This window comes from Anomalospiza imberbis, chromosome 3, assembly GCF_031753505.1.
Source record: "Anomalospiza imberbis isolate Cuckoo-Finch-1a 21T00152 chromosome 3, ASM3175350v1, whole genome shotgun sequence".
Taxonomy (NCBI): Eukaryota; Metazoa; Chordata; class Aves; order Passeriformes; family Viduidae; genus Anomalospiza; species Anomalospiza imberbis.
In genome coordinates, this window is record NC_089683.1 from 77,768,401 (window position 1) to 77,788,814 (window position 20,414).

The 20,414-nt window shown below is 40.3% G+C and overlaps 1 long non-coding RNA gene across 1 annotated transcript in view; it reads right to left on the minus strand.

Annotated features, from left to right (window-relative positions):
- Window positions 1-2,367: 2,367 nt before the first annotated feature.
- The window catches only part of LOC137471160 (uncharacterized), a 33,931-nt gene continuing 15,884 nt past the window's right edge, over window positions 2,368-20,414 (minus strand). The window contains exons 2-3 of the long non-coding RNA XR_010997447.1: window positions 2,527-2,790; window positions 2,368-2,443 (exon numbers count right to left, since the gene is read on the minus strand). This is a non-coding gene — a long non-coding RNA (uncharacterized lncRNA). The remainder of the gene's footprint in view (window positions 2,444-2,526; window positions 2,791-20,414) is intronic.

Here is a 20,414-nt window from a genome sequence, read left to right on the forward strand (position 1 = left end):
ACGACCAGAAAAGGAGAACTTGCTTTCTACTGAAAACACAAAGGTTCTTTTATTTTTAAGTTGAACTCAGTTCATTAGTGATCTGGACACAATCATAGAGGCTAGATATTTAAAATACCAGCTGCTCCACATATTCAGTAGGAACATGCCTTGAGGCTCACCAGTAACTCATGGAACCAGAACTCTCAGCAGACAGACAATACTTTTCATTTCTAAGGCTGTGAACAAGCAAAACCTCACTAATCACAAATCAAGGAAGCAGATAAGCACATGTTGACACCCTTGCTTTACTCGCAGGGAGTGCACGAACACTGCTTTGTGCAAAGTGGGGCATCTGGTGCTGGGCTTCAGTGTGCAGGATTGGGGGTGCCATCCCACAGGGGTGTCCAGACCAGGGGCACCTGCACAATACAGCAGACCCCCTGCTCCTCTGCGGGCTTCCAGCAGGGATGGAAAGGTAGGTGGTATGGCATTGTGACAGGTGCACAGAGCTCTGAAAAGGGTGTAAGTGACCAAGTCTTTCGGCCTTACCACTCTCTTGTCTCCTAAACTTGATCAAGATTTTTTTTATCCTTTCCACTCCATTTTACCTCCAAGGCCCTTTCTCCTGCTATGCTGAGCTGTATGGCACCAAGCCCGGGGACCCAATCACTTGCAGGAGAATTCATAGCAATACTGATCAGGATGACAGTCGCAATTAATAATAAACTGTTCTTTCAGATCTTGTACAACAAAAGAAAAAAAGAGCAACCAAAGCAATCAAAAACCCCAGGCAAGACTGGAACCTAAAGAAAGCAAACCACAAAAGTTTAAAAAAACTTTTCTACTTACTTCATATATAATGGCCTGTTCCAGAATTGTGATGTGTCAAACATGTAACAGGGTCCAGTGGCTTGGGTGGAGTGGCAGTGGGTAAAAAACAAACTGCAGAAGCAGCAGAAACAGATTTAAAGGTCACTAAGCTCATTCACTTTGGAAAACAAGTGAACACTGCGACACTGTGAACAACATTGTGCCTACTGTCTGTTACACCACTTCTCATGAGTGCTATCCTACTTCTTTTTCGCTGTCATTACAATATATTTATCAGTGGAGAGCTGTGAAACATCAGATATCAGAAGGAAAAAATGCAGAGTGGCAAAGGAAATAGCTTTGCCTGCGTGTGCATGGTGGAAGGAAGCTGTGCAGGTACTTGCACTCCATGGAGACCATGACTTGCTGCTGGCTCTATATAACATCAGCCTGAGAATGTATAGAGAGCTGGGTATTGAAAGGATTTTTTCCTACCCTAATAAAATACATTTAAAACTGAAGCTGTGTGTCGAATTCTCCATTTACTTGTCTAATAAAAACTACTGTTTCTTTTCACGTTCCCTACACTTGCTTTCGTCCAGTGCTGGTTTTGACTGGGATAGAGCTGATTTTCTTCACAGTAGCTGGTAAGGGGCTGTGGTTTGGATTTGTGCTGGAAACAGTGCTGATAACACAGGGATGTTTTAGTTATTACTGAGCACAGCTTACACAGAGCTGAGGCCTTTTCTGCCTCTCACACCACCCACCAGTGAGTGGCTGGGTGTGCACAAGGAGCTAGGAAGGGACACTGTTGGCAGAGCTGATCCCAACTGACCACAGGGATATCCTGTATCATATGGAGTCATGCTCAGCATCTAAAGGTGGGGGAAGAAGGAGCAAGAGGCAACATTCAGAGTGATGCTGTTTGTCTTCCCAAGTGACTGTTACATGTGGCAGAGCCCTGTTTTCCTAGGGATGGCGGCACACCTGCCTGCCCATGGGGAGTGGTGAATAAATTCCGTGCTTTGCATTGCTTGCACGCGTATCGTTACTTGTCAAACTGTTTTCATCTCAGCCCACAAGTTTTCTCACTTTTACCCTTGTGGCTCTATCCACCACCTTACAAAACTCTACTTCTGCTTGTTGAAAATGGTGACATTTCATTCTGTGTATGGAAGTTTAAGCACAGCAACTGGAGTGAGACCACAGGTCATACCGGCAGAGAGAGCAGTGAATGTACATGATGTGTGAGCATGCATGGCAGCATGTATGCATGGTGTATATGCTGTGTGTACAGGTTTTTTCTGTAAAATATGTTTGCACATTAAATAAAATGTTGAGGCTCTTATAATTACTGGATACTGAGGTCTTCTAGACCTAGTGGATGCAAAACCTTGATTTTTGTCTTGCTATTTAATGAATTTCATAGCATTTTCTAGCTTTGTTTCTTATTATCCTTTTATTGCCAATGTTTCTGTCACTGTCTTCTGAAGTGTTTAGTCTTCTGCTTTTTATTTTGTGTCTGCACCTATTTTTTTCACCAGGTTTTAATGACACAGGAATCCTTCAATACACTTGCACCCTCAAGAGTAGGACATACTCAACACAAAGCTACTGTGAGCTGTTCTTACTTCAATAACCAGTTACTTTCCTGGGAAGAGAAGGAAAGTGCCAGTGATTTAGTTATCCATCTCACAAGCTGCAAGATAAGAAAAATACCTTGAATTTTCATACCTTTTCTCATACCTTCCTTGTTGTTACTCCGCTTATCATTGCAGGCCAGTTCAAATTAGCAAGACACCACTCATATCATGGGAGCCATCCAGCTCCCATAGAAATAACTACTACAGTGCTCTGCAATGTTTCTATGACTTTGCAAATTAAAGCAGGTGAAAATCTCTCTCTGGATACCATGTTTAAATTCTCCATTGCACAGCTCTCCTCTCCATCAGCACTGACATTTCAATCTTGAGTCACTCCTCTCTTTCCTTTCTGGTCCTTTTAATCACTTCAACGAGGGAGAAAGAAGTGAAGGGAAAAGAGAAGGGACTAGAGTCAAGTTTCCATATAAATTTAGCTCAGTGGAATGGGCTAGGAAATAGCAAAGGATTTGGAAATTAACTCAGAAACCAAATACTCCTGCCTACATGCGATGTTGTGGTTACCAGGATCTTTGTAATTTCTGAGCTTGTCCTGTTAAGGCCTTTTTTCCAAATAAAAATTCATAAGCAGCACTATTCCATGCATCCACAGAACAGTCCTTTCTTAAGGAAAATGTATGCAGATATGTAGTAAGATCAAAGAGTGAGTTGGAGCAGCAAAAGTTCAGTTTCAGTGCTTTTAAACACAAAGCCTACTTTAACTTCCATCCCTTTGCCAGATCCAAAGACCAAGGCAGATTCAGGAGCAAAAAAGCTTCTGCTCAAACCGAAGTATGATTTCAGATCACATGTCCATACTTACACTGCCTGTCTTTTTACTGCCTAAGGATAAAAGGCTGCCTCCCACTTTTCTTATAGAATGCTCATTAACTGCAACCACAGTAAAATACTTTGTAAACTGGAGGTAGAACAATTAGAAGGTATATGGAAGGTATGCATTTTACTCCTATTTTTGCTTTTTCCCCTCAGGAAATGAAAACAAATTGTGGAGAAGGGAGATGTTTTCATTGGTGTTACACATTCTTGAATGGTGATTTTCAGTCCTCACTATCTTCAGTAATAAACAAATATAGTGAGCATGACAAATTTGATATAGTTAAAAAATGGGCACAACTATGGAAATGAAAGAGTAACAGTGGAAGTTAGCATGTCAGTGTTACTGTAATACTTGTGTAGCTTTAAACTGAGAGTTCTCTTGATTCCGTGAAAGAAAAGACTCTTCTTTCTTATAGTTTCACATGATGCCTGCTACAGAAAAGAGCTGAACATGTGACACGTGTGTGTGCTTCCAATGGAAAAAAAAATTGCTTTCTTACATTATTCTTTGTCCTCAGACATTATTACTGGATGAGGAATTGTGAGAACTTCAGAAAGATGTATGTCATTTCTCAGTACAGTATTCTGAGTGTATAGTAAAACAGATTTGTTTTTTGTTAAGTTTGACTCAAGATATGTTGAAACACAAACTGAATTCATCCACAAACAGAAATAATATTCTAGATTTTTTTAATATCAGCACATATATTCTCAACAGTTGCAGTGTACACCGTTGTGTTAAGGAAACAAATGATGGACGATAACATCCAAGATATTTCAGTGAACTCATCTGAATTTTACAAGTGTGCATGAGTTTAGACTTGGATGCCATACCTTAAGCAGATGTTCTGGGGAAAATCTTTTTGTTAAACTCATAACAATGCTTTAGAAGAAGCACACAACAAAAGTTACGTAACTTTGAATGGAAAATATTGATAAAGCACTGCAAATAGACCAGCTACTATTCAGTTTCTCTTTTTTACACATTTACATTTTAAAGTGAGGTCAGTTATCTGTACATATTGCCAGCAATGATATTTTGACTACACTGAAGTCTGTGACAACTCCCTTTGATTGCAGCAGCACTTTGATGATCTCGTTTTCATGTACATATTGAATGAACTATAGCAGTAGTTCATTCACTTGCCTGTTTAGCTTTTTTATTTTGGTTTGTGCAGAGTAAAGAATATCTTACCAGCTAATGATGGGACAATGAAAGCTAAATGATAAAAAGAATAAAGCAGTTAGTGATAAGCTTAACACATAGAAAAGTCAAAAACCTGTTTAGATAGTATGAACATATCTGTACTATTGAAAATAAGGAAACTTTGTCAAAATGTCTATGAGGGCTACTACTATGGAAAACTGCACAAATGAATGCTCTGTCAGTTTTACATCCTTACCAAAGGTTTTGAGTGGCAAAGCTGCTTAGATATTGCAATCATCGTAAGTAACAGTCTGCACCACAGGACCTCACAGGGCATCACAGAAAACATCACAGGCATATACTGTCCTGTTTCAAGAAAATGTCAAAATGCTCAAACTTTAGCAGCTTCTGTGGCTCTTCAAAGCCAGCTAGGTGACTCCTGCCTATAATGTAAAATCTCTCTCACTCCTGTAAATATCTCTCCCTCAGAGTCTCTTCCTTTTCCAGGCAAGGGAAAGTACTTCACCTTTTTATTTTCTCAGCTATCTTTTGCCACATTACTGTCAGTATTTGTCCTCAGAACTTCATGAAACTGCTGAAATTACCTAATTATAAGAAAGAAGAAATGTCGATAAAAATAGAAAGGTAGCAGACATAAGAGTCTGTAGACATATATAAAAGCTTGCTTTATGGTAGAAGAGATTCTTCTTGACTGCCTGGCTCAAAGAAAGCATGTATGGTCAGCCCAAACCAATTTGATGAGAAATCAGTTCTTTCACCTAGTATCTCAGCATAAACAATAATGGCAATATGGTGAGTATGTTGAAGTAGAATGATAACTTGCTCAGCATATTCTTGGGAACAAATGGAAATGAAGCAAGCTTTCCTTCAATGCAACTAGGTACACTGTAGGTGGATTTATCTGATCAAATGCAGAGATCTACAGTATAGATGTCTCCTGACAAGTTCATCACACTAAATCCCTTTTGGAGTCAATGAGAGAGATGAGAATTCCCAGGATGTGGCTCATCCCAAAGTAGACATATATGTTTACTGAGACAAACTGTTTCCAAATACCTATTCCTCAGCTGGTTGGAAAGGGAATCTGAATGGTGACTAATTAGTTACAGACTAGTTAGAAATCAGTATTTACCTAATAACTTCATCTAAAGTTAAGTGGGTTGAACTCTACATTTCTTTTTTAGTACAAGTAAGACACTAAAATATTTTACTGTATATTCTCCAAGTGCTGTCATTTCACCTGACTGAATGCTGGGGCTCCAGAGAGGTTCTGAGTTCCCGAAAGTCCCTCTATTAATCTATCTTTTGGACAGTCCCTTCATCCTCTTCTTCATTTTGGGTAATGTTTCCCCTCTAGAATTCCGAGTTTTCACTATTTGAACTTGGTAAGTAGAAGTTAAAAAAAAAAAAAAAAAATCGAGTTTTGGTTGTCCATTCCAAAACTCAAGTCCACCTCTTCTATCCTTCTCTCCTACAACAGTGCAACTTTTTCTTCATCAGTCCTATGAGAAGTTTGTAACCTGTCCTTAAGACATCTTTTCAGCTGATTTAATTCAGAATTTTCTTTTTTTTTTCATGACAGATCACACAATATGCAGGGCTGGAAGGGAGCCATAAGGGTCATCCAGTCAGTCTCCTGGCCCTGCACAGCACCACCACAAATAGTCACACCAGGTGCCCAAGAGCTTTGTCCAAAAGCTTCTCAAACTCTGTCAGGCTGGTGCAGTCATCACTTCCCTGGGGAGCCTTTTCCAAGGCCCAACCACTCTCTGGGTGAAGAACCTTTTCCTAATATCCATCCTAAACCTCCCCTGACACAACCTCAGGCCATTCCCTAGGGTGCTGTCACTGGGCACCACAGAGCAGAGATCAGTGCCTGCCCCTCCTCTTCCCCTCACGAGGCAGTTTTAGCTGCAATGAGGTTTCCCCTCAGGATTCTCTTCTCCAGGCTGACCAGACCACATGCCCTCAGCTGCTCCTCAAGGCCCTTCACCATCCTCGTGTCCTTTGGACACCTTAATAGCTTTATATCCTCCTTAGACAGTGGCACCCAAAAGTGCCCCCAGCGCTCAAGGTGAGGTCACACCAGCACAGAGCAGAATGGAACAATCATCTCCCTTGAGCAGCTGGTGATGCTTTGTGTGTGCCTTGAGTCTTCCAAATTTAAATTTCAGCCTATCCATCATGAAAACAGCCTCTTGAACATCTGAGTACCTACCTACCCACTGCCACAAACTGCTAATTTTCTCTTGATGTCAAGAAACCTATCTTGCAGGCTTTTTTCACAAATAATATCTCAGGATTGACTATTCTTAGCATCCTTGTTCACACTGCGTTTGGAAATACTGTGTCAAAACTGGATGATCTTGGTACTAACCCTTCTTCAGCTTGTGAACAATCAGAACGATCAGTCTCCTTTTCACACATTGACCAATTTTCCATATTTATTTTATCTGGATAAAATTAAGGCCTTTATACTGCCCTTTTTCCCCTGACTGCACCACCAGCTTGTCAAGATAATGTGGAATGCTACTGCTGTCCTTGAGTGTACCTGAACACAGTTAAGCTTGCAATCAAGGTCAATTATTCCATCATACAGCCAATCCATGGAGACACTAAGTGCTTGAGAGCCTGGCTGGTAAATTTGACCACTGAGGTCAAATGACAGGGCTGTTGTGCATTTTGCAGTATTTTCCGTCCTTCTTTCCAGAAAACTGCAGTTGCATAGCAATTGACAAGCCAAAGGAGAATTAAACCTTAAGTGCTGCTTTTCCTCCCTCTGCTGAACTGGTTTTCACCATCTGCCATGAGCTTGGTTTCCAGGTGGCACCTACCTCCCTAGACTAAAGCATCTTTCCTCTATTCATGGAGCTAGGAACTTCCACAGGTGAAAGTCATTTTAAATAAGCCACTAGGACTCAAGGAGAGCCTGTCTCTATGGTGACCATACAATGCTAGGCTTTGCAGGCACTTTCAAACTGTTGTCAGCACGCAGACTTCTGTTAGGAGATCCTATTAGAGAAGTTTTAAGTTAGAGACTGCTTCCCAGTTTGCCTCAGTCCTTGCTTTTATGGTTTTTACCAGGTCTGTAAGAGTTAAAAGGAGCCTTCCTGCTTGAAGTAGTATATAAAGGAGATAAGATTTCAACATACACCATTTTATAAAGAACTTTGATAATTTTTTTATGTATGATGACATGATACAGCTCTCCAATTGCAGGGAAATAGATTGAAGGTCCTTTTCAGTCCTGTATTCCTTATCACGTAGGCAACCCTGTTATAGCACAGACAATTGGGCTTGAACATGCAGAGACCAGGATTCTGCTCAGAGACATTATCCATGATTTTCAGCAATATTATCTACATTTCAGTTAAGATAAATAAACATACTTAGTAAGACAAAAGCACCTTTTACCTTTCCCAACACCTAGTACAAACATTTAAATGTTATTTTGCAACATCTTACATTCCAGGTCATGTTTGGAGATTAAAAAATGGAGATTGGAACAGAGGAAATTATTAACTTCATTTATCACATTTGTTTGCTGATGCGTAACACTAGTGGGAATCAATAAAAGTTTATGCACTCACACAGCTTCAAGCCCAACCAGCTGGACTGAAATGGGGATTAGGAAAGCTGTCTTTCTCTTGCATTTCTATACTCAGGAAATATTTATTTGCCCTTACATTTGAATTAGTAAAGTCAAACCCAGGTATTTTAGTGTCAAGTTCATGAAGTCACACCAAGATTTTCAGATTTCCTGACCAACTCCAGTCACTGCCAGAGCATCAGACCTACGGCAGCTGAGAATTACAAAAATCAAGAGTCTTTACTAAATTATCAATCTATTTTCTGAAAATAGTCATATGTAGATTTAATGCATCAATATTAGTAATTGTGTTCCACATTAAAGACCTATCAACATAATCTCCAGATATAACTTGCTTTGAGAAATAACTTTTGGAGGTGCTTGCACAGGCATGAAAAAGTGTGCCATGCTCCTAACAAGCAGCTGCAAAACTCTCTATGATTTCAGGAGGGGATTAAGATATAGAATCCAAGTACCACTAAAGTAGCATCAGGCTTGAGAAATCAGGATGTAATCACACTGGTATGAAAATGGCTGGCTGGGGTAGTGCTAGAGAAACTGCCCTATTTGGATACCCTGTAATCCAGGGTCACTTCCCTGGTTATTCGTTTATAGTTGGTTTGGGGGTAGATAGATATGGTCTAGATGCCAGTGTGTCCCTGACATTCTTAGAATGAGACTTTTAAAAGTCTAAAACATAGTTCTATTTAATCTCAGTTAAGATGACATCTATTAACCACCACTGAAATGTGGAACTTCTCCTGTATCTGCTTGTCTGTTGCTAAGAAATGTTTCACAATTTAGCAACCCTAATTTTAATCCTCCTTTTCTGAAATCTGAACGTTATAAAAGCACTATGAGTAAAGGCACAAAACATTTACTCTTTTCTACAGCTACACATTGATGAAGATTTCTTATTGCATATAAAAATAGGACCAAAATTGACTTTAGGAGATTTAAAAATATTTTAAAATTACCAAGATGTTGCAGGATTTTTTTTTTTAAGGGAAATGTAACTACCTTTACAAAATGCTAAGTAATCTGAGAAGCTTGAAAAAGTATTTACATTGCTTGTTAGCTTTTCTGTAAAAGTTTTCAATGTTTGGGGTAAATAGTTCAGTGAACACAATACACAATCAGCTTTTGTATAGCATCAAAAATGTATGTTTTCATTTAAACATTAAAAAACCTATTTTGCTGTGGCAACCACATTTTTAAGATATAACAACAAGCAGGTAAATACATTTTGCACAATTCTGTAGTAATTCAGACATACCATGTGACAAATACATAGAAAAATTATAAAATATAGCAAGGATGTGCTCTGTATACCTTGGGTTACTAAAAAACTGTTATTAAATCTGATTATCCTTATTACTTCCAGTTATTGCAGTATTGTGCTGTCAGAACCCATCCCCATATGGGCCACCAGTTATTGGCATTGGTGCTTGGCACCAATCAACAGCGGATAGGAACTGACTGTCACTGTTAGTTTATTATCCTACTGTAAGACTTTCATACCTTCTCTCTGTGAGTTCTCAAGGGCAGCTCCTCACAACACTGACTCCTTTTCTTTTTCTTCCACACATCTGCCTGACTTCTCCCTGTCCCTATCACAACCACCTGACCCTTTCTGTCCCTAGCAGCACATTGTGACCCTTACTGTCCCTAACACAAACACCTGACCCTTACTCCTCACAGCAGCACAACCAACTGACCCCAGCCCTCCTCTCAACCAGCTAACCCACTCTTTTATAACACCCATCCTTGTGGCACCATCCTTACCAGACACAGCTGTGACCTATTAAAGGCAAGGCTGTTCCTGCTTTTTGGTAATTAGGACAGCTGCAACTCCTCAGGGGTGAGATTGCCTTCAGCACTATCTCTATTCTCCTACAATCCATCCTCCCACATTGTGCCACCTAAATATCTTTGATTAGCCAGTTTCTTTTCTAAGAGAAGCGTCTGCAAAACAAATAGATCCATTTATTTTTGTTGTTGTCCTAATCAATTTTCCTGTGCTTATAATAGAATGGGCTTCAAACCATGATGATAAGTATTGCTGATACTTTGAAATCAGTTCTTTACATTTTAAAGTCCCTCTCAGACAGGTGTTTAAGCCACATTTTCCTTTCCTTGCTGCTGCTGCTTAGAGATTCAATTAATTCTCACTTCCACTTGAGTATGCATCCCACCCAAATAGTCTTCTGTTCAGCTTAAGCCACCTAGAATGCACATTCCTTTATGAGAAAAAATGAATGAGTAGCTGAACTGGAACTATTTTGAAGCACACACAGAATTTGAGATTAGAGATTCAAAGAGTCACAGATGGCTCACAAATTCATTGCTTTATAATACTGTAAGGGGTTGTCAGAGAAGTGTTCTGCCTCACTGTCTACATATTTCCAAGGCCCTCCTTCATATCACATTTGATTAATTTACAATTTTGCATATATTTGTCCTCATGGCTCTGGTGTGAACAAGGCATCCAGGTAACTGGAAGTGAGATCTAAAATGGCATAGTGCAAAGTCTCAAGGCATTGTTTAGGAAGAACTCTCTGCTATGCGCTAAGCTAATATTCATCTTCAGATGAACTGCTAAAGGCTCTGTCTTTGCCCTGCCTGTTCCTGTGTTCCTCACTACCTATTCCAGCAACATTACCCTCTACCACTCCCAGGAGAATGAGCTTTATTCTGATTGTCACCATTAATGCAAATGAAAGAAATAACATTTTAAAGCAAATGCTACATGGGAAGCTGGAGATAAAGTGACATGCTGTCAGAAATAGCAGGAGAACAGCTTGAACAAAACAGCCTATTGACCTTCATACATATTCTTCTCTTGGTTTCAACAGGGTCTTCCTGTTGAAAACAATAGAACTTTAATGAGTTTCCTTCCATAAGTACTCTGTTAATATTGCTAATTTTACTTTATTGATGGTGATGGACTAACATGCATGTTTCTGTAGGACCAGGGTTTGAAATTTGCTGAATATGTTACAAGTAGTGCAGAATGTCAGGTAAGACATATATAAAGTGATACTGATTCATCAGTGGTGTCTTTTGTTTCAGTTTATCTCCTAGAGTAAAAAAGAAAAAAAAAAAAAGAAGAAGAAAGGAGGGGGCAGAATATTACAGAGGAATAAAAGACAGAACTCTGAAGAGGGTGCTGTACCAGAACTGGGTGGGTAGCACAATCCACACATCAGTGTTTGATCTTGTCATATTTGTATATTTGTCTAAATATTATGAGTGATCATTTCTGAAATATCCATTAATAGCATACTTAAAGCAATACTATACCATAGATTATCAAAGACAGTTTCTTTTTGCTGAGGTAATTTATAGAGAATAATTTCCTCCACATATCTCTCAGTCTAACTTTTATCTCTTACCACAAAAGTAAGAAAGACAAATATGCTTTGAAGACACTGTGTATTTCACCCCATTTTGATTAAAATGGTATCATATGCTTCCAGTTCTGTGGTTCTTGTTCAGGCAAAACACACACTTGGAAAAAATACCACTCACACATTCTTAAATGGAGACAGGATTTTTTTGGTTAGGTAACAGATAGTATGTGACAAATGAAACCGAAAAAGTATCATTACGTTGATGAACCTTTTCCTGCCAATATGTTGATGTTACTATATGAGAAGCATGCAAGAAGGCCTGTTTGCTCTTCAGGTGGATTCAAACAGGTATGATGTGTGTTATTGGAAAGTTCTGTTGTTTAATCAGTTTGCTCTCTATATTAAAAAAAAAAAAAAAGTCAACAGTTCTTTATGAGAACCTCTTTTAAACCTTGTAGATTAGAAAAATAGGTATGGTAATAAAAGTCAAATAGCTGATGCTGCACGAAAATACAGAGGAGTACTGTTGCATACAGTAATATAAAATTAAATGAAAATAACATAAATAAATAAATTTCTAATTTAAAAAATACAGAGGACACTGTTGAATTCCCTGTAAACTGTGGATATGTGTCTGGTGGTTCTTCCAGGGCAGGCAATGATTTTGAGTCTGCTGATTGACAAATTAGAGACTTCTACTTTTCCTTTTATCTGTAAGAAAATATAAGAATTTATCAGAAAGAACACAACTGAAGATATGTGGTAAAATTAAACTGCTGGACTTCACATTTCTTATTTCATGTGGGTGGGGGGAAAGTGAAAATGAGGAGAGAAAAAAAAAGAAAGGATAACAATTTCCTCTTTTTTTTTTTTTAATCCTGGACATTAATCTCTGACATCTTACTAATGAAAAATTATATTCAATAAATTTTTGAGCTGTATGTGAAGGCTTTGCATACAAACAAATGCAGCATGCCAAAGTGAAATTGAAATGCAAGTGCTCCTACCAAGTACCATCTGTTGCATGAAGTTGTTCCAGACACTCTTAAAAATGCCTTCTGGTCTGTGTTCTCAATCATTCCTGTGACTGCTTACTAATCTGCCTGCTGTTCCTAACTCACTTTTACCTATTTCCTAAATACTGAGAGGGTGGGGGGAATTTTTAAATTTAAATAATAAATGGAACTAAGGGACTGATTTCTGCTGTTCATTACACACGCTGATATGTCAGTGCAGAATTTTGAATTACCATGGGTCAGTTTCTTTCACAAGAAAGAAATGGCAAGCCTGGAGCTTGGTGATGCCACATTGTCACAACAGAACAGTAAGGGGTTTCCCAAATGCGTATGTTTGGTTTGCATTGTTTGTGTTATGTTAGCCAGCTGCTCTTACTTTCCACACAATTGCCTTGCAGTACTTAAAAGTAGAGGAGAATGGGCTGGATTTTTTAAAAAAATCATGTTTCCAAATATTAAATATAACCCTTAAGTCATTTTTTCACAAATTATGGATTAAGTATAAATGAAGAAGATCCCTTTAAATTGCCCTTGAAATTTTAAGAGTTGTCATTACTCTTCAGGAACATATTGAAGAACAGCAATTCAGACATATGGCAAAATAGTTGTCTGCTTTCCAAAAGCATCTCTTTATAAATATTTGTGAGAACTGCAATAGCCTTTAAAGTGCTTTAGAGAGCAATAGATGAAAAAATTGAACAGCTTGTCATCCATCAGTGGCCTGGACTGTGTTTTATATGGCAAAGTAATCACAATTTGTAGCAAGGCTACCGTTAGCTGTAAACTGTAATGGCAACAATAAGACAAATACTGTTAATTTAACTTTTTCAGCTTTCTCATCAGTCTTTTTTCCCCAGATCCTCCCAGTGGGTTCTGACTTCTTCCCACATAAATCTCTGTTCAAACCAGCCAACAACCCATGTCTTATTTTATGTTCTATCCTAAATCACTATTTTCTGATCAACAATTTTTTGTGTGTATGAAATGATTCTGTTCGTGAAACTGTTGGAGATCCTGTCCCTGTTCTGACTCAGGACACAAAAATTAACTGAGCTCTTTTAGATTCTAGGGGAGAGAAAGATCATTCCCCTTACTGTCCCACCCAGTGATTGTTGTCCTATCCAGTCATCAATCACAGTGCAAGTTCTTATGTGAGGAAATGCTCACTGAATTCATTATAACTATTGTTGATTGGGAGTCCTCACTCAAATTCACATGCATATGTGTTCATGTGTCCTTCAACCTAAAAATTATACAGGACTTACCTCTTGTTTTCTCAATTTCTGATAAAGAAAAAGAGACCCTTTTTACTTTTATGTTAAAATCTTCCTTATGAAAGAAGTGGTTCAGTTTAAATGGGAATTCCAAGGAAAAAAAAAAGAGAATTTGTTTATACAGTTGCATAGATGTTCTTATGAATGTCAATAAGCAGGAATGCTATGTGGTGGGGCATTACTTCTCCAGTCGGAACATTTGTACAGCTGGTGGTTAAGACTCTACCAACACTGCTGGGTTTTATCAAGAAAGAAGTGGACAGTTGCTCTGCTCACTGAAAAGGCCCCCAGACTCTGTCAGCTCCCAGACTATGTGTTGGCACTCTGTGACTCCATGCTGGCCAGCATGGGCCTCGTGGTGTCTCGCTGTGTTTTCCCAGTCCCCAGGCAGCTCCGGCACCTAGAGCAGTACCACCTCTCTGGGACCCAGGATCGCCGTGTGTTTCTGTACTCGGCTCCTTGCCAATGTCCGGGCGGGGGTGCCAGTGGATTCCTCGCCACTACAAGCAAGAGACACCATTAAAGAGTGAAGGAACGTCTGTATGCCCCATGTGTGGAAGGCTGAAAGTCCTTTATTGCCACGAGGAGCTGCACTGAGGCACTGCGACCCGCTCCCAGATGGCGCGTGAGGAAAAACGGCATTGGGCACTCTGAGGCACGGGATTATATCAGGGGCAGGGCGAGGAGAGCAGGGGCCCTCCTGCCCAATGGGGGCAGGCGCCATGGTGATGAGGTGGACCACGGCGCCCAGCAGGGACGCGACCGGGGTGGACCCTGCACTCTGGGGCGGACGGGGTTGGGAGATCGGAGTGACGGGCACCAAACCCTCCGGGCAGGATGGGGAGTGGTCACAGGAGTGACAGCGGAAGCTCCAACAGTCAGGGACCCAGAGCGAACAGCTGCAGGAGGAGAACAGACACAGGGGGTGTGTGGGAGTACACAGATCACAGCTAGCTAACAGATCAGAATCCCTAACCTAAACCCCAAACCGCGATGCAACAGGCCACCGTCATGCCAGGGAATGTGCCAACGTTTGAACAGCTTGCACCATCGTGGGATAGTGTGCAGGTCCAGGCTCTGGTCACATTTAATTTACTAGGATAGATGTAGTCTTTGTCCCCTCTTCAACAAAGGACATCCTGAAATATTGAAATCATTACCAGTTGGGCTGGGAGGATTAGGATCATTGCACAAACATTCCAGCATTGGAATGAGGGAAGTACAAGGAAAAGCTATATATATTTATCTAAGGAGTTAGTAGTACACCCAGTTCTGGGCATGGACACAGATCCCCTCTGAGATGGGCTGCTGAGGAGATGGTCATTTGTGCAATTATCTGAATCAGCAAGAGAAAGTATGATCCTGGCACTGTGGCAGGTTATACCTGAGGTCTGACAAGAGTGCCAGATGGTTTAGGACTGGAGAGTGGGCTAGGGCAAGGCAGATGTCACAAGGCACAACCATAGATTAATGAAAGCAAATTCAGAAAAAAACAGAAACCATAGTGCTTCCTCAAGTTCACAGGATTAAAACTCTCAATAAAGGGGAAGAAGAAGGTAGAATTCTCGGGAAAAGGAAAATTCAGCTTACAAAAAATTCCCTTTGAGTAATGCAAAAGAAAAAAGTTCTCAAACTTAGTCTTTTTTTATGCACACTTATTTACATGCATAATTATTTATAATTGCCCACCTAGGCGGTACACAGTACCACTGAAGAGTAGGAGGAAACAGAGACTGTGGTACAGTCATTGTTGCCCTTTGGAGGATACATCCTCCTGCCTACCAAACACTCTTACCTTCAGCACCTGTCTCAGACTGTGAAGGAACTTGTAGAAAGTGGATTTGACTGTAATGTGGGTAGATGGTGCAATAGCAAATGCACTAAAAATAATTTAGGAAATATCTAGATCTGATTTCCAGATCAAATAGTGAACTCAGATTAAATTCAAAGTTTTATACATATTCCTAACCTAATAGTGCCTTCCTAATAAAAACAACATGTACACTTCCCTGGCAATGAATTCCTCTGTTCTTCATGTCTGTAGTATGAAGATTTTCATCCTAGCCCACTGACAATGATTATCTTTTTCTGTCCTTATTACAAGCCTGTAGAAAGTACATTGCTCTTAAAAGTTTATTTTTATAATAATTTGATCCTGTCAATATATTCACTGATTTTCTGTACTATTGTTTATTACTGTATTTCAAGTTTCTGTTTGATTCTCCAAGCAAATAAAAATATTCTATTAGTCTTTACAGTTCAATTCTTAGATTATTACTCAGAAGATATATGCTTTAGCCTTCAACTAAAATGTGAGAGCTGAAAAGTATGTACTGTGCCTTGACCTTCCTTTTATAGCACTCCAACTACATGACTGCACACCCCATTGTGCCATTCCTTTTTTTGTAACTGATCAGGAAGACAGGCTGCAGAAAAGGATTGCCCCATTACATCCCTGACTCCTAAATTATGTAAAAGATCTGTCCAAAAACTTTTTGATATTTTTATTTGCCCATTGCAAATCAAAAATAACCATGGAGACATGATGAGGACTCAGGAGCCAGAATCCCTTGTGCCCCACCAGTGATCCTGGGCAGACCACTTGGATGCAGAGGTCCAGGCCTCTGCAGAGGTGCAGCCTCTGAAGAGGTGCTTCTCATGCCTGTGTGTAGGAGCACGAGCAAATGGATTTCATGAGAGATAGAGTTTGAAAGGGTTAAAATCAACTCCTTTGACATTTTGTGGAAGAAATCACCTTCTCTTTCCTTGAGTGTTATTACATTTATTACATCCTGCAGTGCAGGATACAATGCAGTGACACAAGAGCACTCACTAACTGCTGCTGAGCACCTCACTAGTGCTGCCACACCAGCTCAGGAGTCAGTATCTGCTGTGGATGTCAGTAGCCTGAAATGCCATTCCTGAGCACGCTATCTCAGACAAGCTCGGGAGTGTCTCCTCCAGACGCAGTTAAGGCTAATTACTTTAGCTGCTGTATCTTGTTGATGTGGCTACCCTGCTTTTTACTCCAGAGCAAACTTCAAAGCTCTCTTGGGTGAATCACATACCTGGCAGAGACAAGTAGAAGAAGCACAGGCATGATTGTAAGGGAAGAAACACAGTCTGACTCAATACATTGTGTTTTCAGAAAAAAACCTGACATTGTTCCGTAAAAATATGAAAAGTAATGAAATTAATTGAAGAACGAAATTATGTTAAATGAAAGTTCAGTCTTAGCTCCTGTCTGTGTTTAGAGCTTTTATGTCCTTAAAGAATCATAGAATCATAGAATATGCTGAGTTGAAAGAGACTGAGCAGGGTCACTGAGTTAAACTCCTGGACCAGTGCAGGACACCTCCAGATTCACACCATGGGCCATGAGAGTGTTGTACAAATGTTTCTTGAACTCTGTCAAGCTTAGTGCTGTGACCATATCCCTGGAGAACCTGTTCCAGTGCCCAATCACTCTCTCGGTGAAAAATCTTTTCCTAATTTCCAACCTAAATCTCTCCAATTCTGTCTCAAGCCATAGAAAAGAGCTCTGTACCTGCCCCTCCTCTTCCCCCTGTGAGAATGTTAAAGAACACAGTGAGGCCTCCCCTCAGTCATTTCCAAACTCAATGAACCAAGTGACCTCAGCTGCTCCTCATAAGTCTTCCCCTCAAGGCCCTTCACCATTCTTGTGGCCCTCCTTTGGACCCTCTCCAGTAGCTTAATGTCATTTTTATATTATGGCACCCAACACTGCCCCAGCACTTGAGGTGAGGCTGCCCCAGCTCAGAGCAGAGCAGGACAATCCCCTCCCTTGCCCGGCTGGTGATGCTGTGTCTGATGCCCCCCAGGACAGGGTTGGCCCTCCTGGCTGCCAGGGCACTGTTGACTCGGGTTCAGCTTGCCATTGACCAGGACCCCCAGGTCCCTTCCCACAGCACTGCTCTCCACTTTCTCATTCCCCAGTCTAAACACACAACCTGGGTTGCCCTGTCACACATGAAGAATCTGGCACTTGCCCTTGTTAAACTCACAATAACTGTGTGATAGAGAGAACTTTTCCCTGGCCAAAGTTCTGGCTATAGCATTCATTAGCCCCTGTACAGCTGTGGTTATACATTCTTTCCACTTCTGTGCCTCCTTTTTGCACATTACTGGTTACTGATGTACTTCCAGTAGCATATTTGCATTTTTTTCTTCTTCAGGGAGACAGTGGAGAACCTTTAGTTTTCCTTATCCGAGACAGCTTTGTATGAAATGCAGCCACATCTTGGGGTCTTGGTTGTGCCCTGCCAAAAAAACTTTCTGTCTCTGGACACTTCTCAGATTAAGAACATGGTGGGAGCCAATTGATCCTGGGAATGGACTGCCCTCTCCTGGAAAGCAGTATGCATATTCAAAATACAAGATTTCAACTGCTACCAAAAAAATTACATAAAAATCTAAGGGGAAAAATCATCCATTATAAATTAAAATAAACTAACATTCTAATAATTAGCCAAGGGATGGTTTGTTCCCCACTTTCAGTATGCTCTGTATTTCGGTGAATTCTACAATAAAAACAGATGAAGCATCCATTTAAAATACCCCCTTCTCTGTGCAGCTGAATCTCACACCTATTTCTAGCTCTCAAAAAGGTTGTATTTGTTCTGGGTCCTTTGTGCTCTCAACCTTTTCACTGATCTGCTGTATTATTAATGGCCATACTCCCAGTTTTTTCTCAGGGACTCCCATAGACTGTGAAAACATCAAGCTAAATTATGGGAGAGAGGTTCTCCATTGGCAGGCTTTGGCTGTGAAAGCCTTTTAGACAGCAGTATGTGGCTTTGGTAATCTCCATCCTCTAGAACTTACCTAACAGCCATCACAGCAATTGCCAAGCATGAGGATTATTTTCCCCTCCAGATGCTATGCAGGCAAAATAAAATAGTCAGCAAAGAAGCCTTCTGTTTTAAAAGTTTCTTGTACTTGGCAATTGGCACTAGGTGTGATTTTTTTCAGGGTCTGATTTGGTGAAAATGGAAGGGACTCTTTCTTCCATTTTGTGTATGGCAAATTCAGAACTGTTCCTGAGTCTCAGCACTTTAGGACACAAGATCCAGTAACATATGGGGTGTCCAGCTCAAAGACTTCTCCATCGGTCATATTTTAGTATTCTGATTAAGCTGTACAAAAAGACTTCCTGCAAAGCAAAAAATAAGGTCTTGCAGGGTGTGTGAACCAACCTGCTCTGTCTCACTCCTGTGTATCTCTTAATTCTCCTGCTACTTCTTTCACTGGCCCAACCTATTTTTACAGCTAGCATGGCTGTAAAAATTAGATGAGCTTTAAGGCCCAAGGAAGGACTTGTGTGCACAAAACTTGACTCGTTTTTCAACTGTAATAGTTGATCTAAGAGAAAAATACTAAGCCCACCTATAAATCTTGCCTTGCTCGTGTTCTTAGACCACCATTACAGCACGAACAAGCAAATAAAGTCCTTTCCACTTTGATTTGCAAGGGGTGGAACCCTGACAATCAAAGGATTCTCATTCCTCAAAATGATTCCCACATCTTCAGAAGGTAAGTGAATGGATAGACTTTTTCCACCTTAATTGCTCTCATGCAGTTAAGGTGACAAAAATACCCAAAAGCAGATGTAGTTATGGAAGAGTTCACAGCAATGCAGGTGCTGGCTGTGCCCTGCCCAGCATAAGCTGCACTTGTATGTATGTTCTTTACTCCTAAAGCCCTGTTTTTATGGATGTTTTTATTGATGCTGGGTATCTAAGCTTTCTAAAGACTATCTGGTCATAGCTTATCTGTTACTTTTTGCTTAAGATGTACATAGATAAATTGCTAATCTGACCACCAAAATATGTACCGTAAAAGTGGGTGAAGAAGCCTGGTTTTTGCTCAGTGTGAGGAGCAATTTGTTGAACAAGCCACACAGCTGAGCTGTTGAATTTTAAATAGTGTTCTGATCCAATTGCACACTCTATTTGCCAGACATATTATCATAGCAATACCAAACACCCTTGACTGTGAACAAAAGTATAGATGCTGCTTTAGTAGCAACCCTCTTTTCTCCCTTCTTCTAACAGTAGGTAAGGTTGCTAAAAGAAATTTTTCAAGCATGAGCAACAGTTTATCTCCCTGTGAAAAGTGTGATAAAAGCTAATATGCTTGGGAATCTGGAAGGATTCCCAAGATGGACAGCTAAATTAATTTCTGGTTTGCAAGATCAAGTGGGCTTGTTTTGCACTGTTAATGTGAAGCCTGGCTGCAGAATACAAATCACATTTACACAGTGTCTCTGAACATCAAGGCCTCTTTCCCAGGGTACCTAAGTATGCATTGAATTTGCAAACGTAAGGCTAAATTTGAAAAAGGCATTTGCAAGTCCCAAAATCTGCAAGTTTTGCAGAGGGTTGAGAGGTTGCACTGCTTTCTTTATCAGACTGAGCACTCTGTCCCTGGATGTGTTCTCACACATGGAGGTTTGATTGTAGGGGAAGAGGAAAGGAAAACATTTTCTGTAATTGTCCAAAGGGACATTTTCTGGACCTGTCCTACCTTTACATAGGTAGGTGTCTCCTCACTCTCACAACAGGCAACCAATTTAGATCCATTTTTACACAAATACCTCCTCCTAGTGTCTCTAGCCAAGAAGCAACAGAGCTAAAGACTGTATTATTTCAGTCTCTGCTGTGAAAAAAAGCACAGTGTCTCAAGGAACAAATCTGCATAATCTGACAGTCAGAAACTCCAGAAG